This window comes from Triturus cristatus, chromosome 1_1, assembly GCF_964204655.1.
Source record: "Triturus cristatus chromosome 1_1, aTriCri1.1, whole genome shotgun sequence".
Taxonomy (NCBI): Eukaryota; Metazoa; Chordata; class Amphibia; order Caudata; family Salamandridae; genus Triturus; species Triturus cristatus.
Window position 1 is genome coordinate 1,251,214,308 of NC_140579.1, and position 4,723 is coordinate 1,251,219,030.

Genomic DNA, 4,723 nt, shown 5'->3' on the forward strand with positions numbered 1-4,723 from the left:
AATTTTATTGCTTGTTTTATTGATGTTTTTATGGCATTTGATTGCCGAAATAAAGTTTTTAGGAATGAATGAATAGTAAAACTCAGTCCAGCATTGGTGAAACATGCAGAGGACATAGAGTAATCCCACAGACAGATTTGTGTATTGTTGCATTCCTAGAAGCTGGGTGAGACGCAAACTGGAGAGGGAAGAGTTAGGCTTCACCTGTACACTTCCAAGGGTGTTCTTTGATTTAGTGCCAGGTCACCATAACGGGACCTGGGCACATCTTAGGAAGGAGATGAGACTGATAAGAGAATCATAAAAAAACAGGGCTCTCTAGCCCAACCTTTTGAAGCACATATATCATAGTGCCTGACACCCAGTTATGAACGCTAGTCACTCCCTTTGGCCTGTGAGAGACTCAGCGCCTGCTGAGTGTGGCTGCTTGGTGTGCACCAGATTCACTTGGACTTGGCTGCAGCAGTCGGGATCCCCTGCAGATGGGGCACACTCAGGAACTTCAGATGCTTCACCCTTCACCCTACCTGGATGGGAGCTCTAAACATTCAATAAAAATTAGAACATTGGAATGTTGGGCGCTCCACAATAAATTCTCTGGTTCTATTTTTTTAAAATAAATCTTTTTATTGTAACAGCGCAGAATTACGTCTTTACATCATCAATATTACAAACACGCTTAAGCAGTACCACCCCTCCCCCCCCCCAGAGTGTTGCCAAAGGGCCTTGCAGGGCCGCTGTCCTCCTTATCTCCTGGTATGCTGTTCCCGTCAGATAATTTCTGCTTGATTCATGGCAAGGGTTGTGTCAACCACCGGAGGCAGGGACTCCCCGATATATATTCCATTTATCCCAAAAATTTCCCCCACTGTTTTGGGCAACATGTTTTGGCCACTTCATATTTGTTCTCTAGCCGTTCAAATGACATCATCTCTCTACCCGTGTGGAGGTCTCACAACCTGGAAATCCCGATTAGGTCCCACTGAGTGAAGTCTTTTCTGATGCCTGAGGCCCCCAATTGCTTTGAACCCCAAAGTGGTTGTGTCTTTGGTGAGCTTGTTTAATAAAAATATCATACGTTCCAATGCAATTGGTGATAAACTGAAGTAGTCTCATCCTTTACTATGGAATATAATTTACGTACTCCAACATATGATTTTGATGAAGAGGCTTATGAGGAATTACACACATCTGGGCATCAGAATGAATATGCAGATGAAAGAGAAAATAATTTTGATCCAGAAGACAATGAAATCGGTTTTGAAGCACAAGACTTTACAGAGAATGTTGTAAACAATATAACTATTGTAAATGAGGGCGAAATTAATAATTCTAAAAGTCATGAAATCCAAGAAGACAATTTTTTATTTAAAAGTTCACGACACACTGTGCAAGCTGTCCTACTGCTTATCATTTGCTTTGCGGTTAGATTTAGAATTTCTGATGAGGCATTAGGGGCACTACTGGACTTAATCTGCTGCATTTTACCAGTGCCTAATAAAATGATTAACTCGTTATTCAAACTTAAGATGTTTATAAAAAAATACATCACTATTCCTAAGATAAGAAACTACTGTTCCTCTTGCTATGAAAGCATCAGCGATAATGAAAAGATATGCACTAACACCCATTGTCTAAAGGATCTTACAGAGCCTGGTGCTGTTGCATTTTTTGTCCAACATTCCATAATTGAACAGCTAAATACTATGTTTAAGAGGAGAGATTTTACGGAGGAAGTGAGAACCCACAGATATGAACACTACAAACAGAATGGAAACTCTGTAATAGGTGATGTTTATGATGGAATTGGATATAAAAACCTGTTTGATGAGGGGATATTAAGTAATGAAAACAATATCTCTTTTGTTCTGAACACAGATGGAGTGAACATTTTTAAAAGTAGTAAACTAAGTATGTGGCCTGTGTATTTGATGATTAATGAGCTCTCCATAACAAAACGCAAAGCAAAAGAAAACATGCTTGTCTATGGAATTTGGATTGGGCAAAGAAAGCCATATATACCTACATCCTTTAACTGAGGAATTGAGTCAGTTGGAAAATGGAGTTATGTTTACAGATCATACAGGCTCTGTTTTTGTATGTCGTGCTGCACTACTTTCATGTACTTGTGATCTACCAGCTCGTTGTTTGGTTACCAACAGTAAGGAGTTCAATGGGAAATTTAGCTGTTGGTCCTGTTTACAGCCAGGCATGACTTCAAGATCTGGAATGGGGCATTGTCATGTTTTTCCTTACAATGATGATGATCCTAAAGGACCACCACGAACAACAGAAAATCTGAAGAATGATATAAATGAAACATTAGCTAAAATACAACAGGGTGAACATGAATATTCAGTTCGTGGTGTGAAAGGCCCTTTCCGGTTTCTGTTCCTTTCCCTTTTCCCATGTATTAAGGGATTTCGTTTAGATTATATGCATGGGGTCTGCGCTGGTGTAATGAAACTAATGCTCACATTATGGTTCGGGAAGCAATATGAGAAGTCATGCTTTTCAGCACACTCTTACAGAGAACTTGTTAGCAAGAGATTACAGGCGATCAAGCCTCCACTTAACATATCAAGACCTCCTCGTAGCCTTGAAGATGTCCATTTATGGAAATCCTCTGAATACAGAAACTTCTTGCTCTTCTGGGGAATTCCAGTACTAGCTGATGTATTACCCAATCAGTTATTTATACATTTTTGCCTCTTCTCAAAAGGAATATATTTACTAGATAAAGAAAGTCTAACATTTTCAGAAATCGACCGAGCAGAGACTTGCTTGCTCACCTTTGTCAAATTTTTTGGAGACCTGTATGATCAGAGGTTCATGACTATGAATATTCATCAGTTAGTGCATCTTTCAGACTGTGTACGTCACAATGGCCCACTCTTTTCAAATAACTGTTTTCATTTTGAAGACCTAAATGGCTACATAGTGTCCCACATCTCTGGAACACAAAATGTAGAAATGCAAATCCTAAATACTGTGACATTAATTCAGATGATACCATTACTAAAAGCAACCTATAATATTGATAGCGAGATAGAAAATGCAGTCAATAGACTTATGGATCCATCGATACGTGTGGAGAGAATGGAGATAATTGATGGGTGCTTTCAAATGGGGAAAGTGACTATAAAAGATTTAACAAATGATGAGTTCCTGGCAGCGCAAAAAAGAGTATCTGTATACTTCGAAAGGAAAGTAGCATCATATGATAAAATTAGTTTAAGGAAGGGTTATTGCTATGTGTATGCAGCAAACTACAACAAACTAGTCAGACGGGACCAAAGTACAATAAAATATTTAGATAATTCACAAATGCAGTTTGGAAAAGTGTTGAAATGTATCCAGGTCACAGAAATAAATAGAAAAACTCACAACTTGGCACTATTAAATCAGATGCCTTGTATAAACACATATTCCAGTGACTGCAATGTCCATCAAGTTAATCCAAGTTGGAACCAGATGATTGCAGTGTATATTTCGGAAATACTAGGAAGTTGCTGCTTTGTTTGTACCACAAAATTGTCATTTGTATGCGAATTTCCAAATCACTATGAGAGAGATTAGTGGATGCTGTTGTATTAGCAGTACCACAACATGATATAGGAGCCACTTTCTCTAAGTAGTGGATTGAACTACATTGTCTGTTATGTAACACAGTATGTGGTCACCTGGATTCTCTCTATTGTTTAATGGAAAGTTATGTACTTGATTCTAAGATTGACCTTGTGATACGTATCCCTACCAAAATCTACTTGCCTAGATGTTTAAAAGGTCTATACCATACATTTCGGCAGGTTTGAAAACTGATCTGGGGGTACTCCACCCTGTAATTACTAGGAAATGTTATATTCACATCACTTTTAACTGCAACCCGGCCTCTCCCCCACTGTAAACAAGTAATTACCAGGGCACCCGTAAGGCTATGTGTTTACTTTTACAAAATGTTTTTATAAGTACATTTTAAGTACATTTTAAATACATTTTAAATGTTGTGTAAAAGCTAGATTTTGCCACATCTATCCATAGGAAATTCACACTGTTGTGTACTATTATCAATAAGAAAATTAAATTTCTGCTAACCATTTAGTTTAAAGAGTTTTCATTGACAAATTAAGGTGGGCTATGCGTCTCAGTCATATGTGGAGATTGTTCATTGTGTTACTGATAAAAACCCATATACTTTTACTTTATTGTAATCTTTGGACTGTTGAAAATAAACCATAGTCATATGAACAAATGGTCATAAGTGCTGGGATACTTTGACCATTAATTCATACTAATATATTAATGGAGGAAGTTGTAAGATCCTCCGACCTATACATGTGTAACTAAGCATCTGCTAGTGCACCTGTTTATTTGTTAATAATGTGATATATTATTAACCTAGCCATACCGCTCGGTTTCGCTTTAACAGTTTGGACACAAAATGCTTTGGACATCTTTTTAATATTTAATGGTTCACAATTCTGCTACGATTCAGAAGCTTGAGTAGAATGTTAATAGTGGTCCAGTAGTATTCAAATTGTTTGTATTCACTAAATGTTCTGCATTGTAAATGAAGACTATATGATTAGCAAATAAGTATTTGCTTAGTATTCTGTTAGTGTTCAAGAAATATCACTTACATATCAGTAGTCTTCATGCACTAGCCTTCCCAAAAAGAATACTACTGAATACTAAAATAAGCATAAAATAGTCTTCGAATGCA

At 37.4% G+C, this 4,723-nt stretch overlaps 1 pseudogene; it reads left to right on the forward strand.

Moving 5' to 3' along the window:
• Positions 1–1,124: 1,124 nt before the first annotated feature.
• On the forward strand, positions 1,125–3,579 carry LOC146871910 (uncharacterized; annotated as a pseudogene).
• Positions 3,580–4,723: the final 1,144 nt, after the last annotated feature.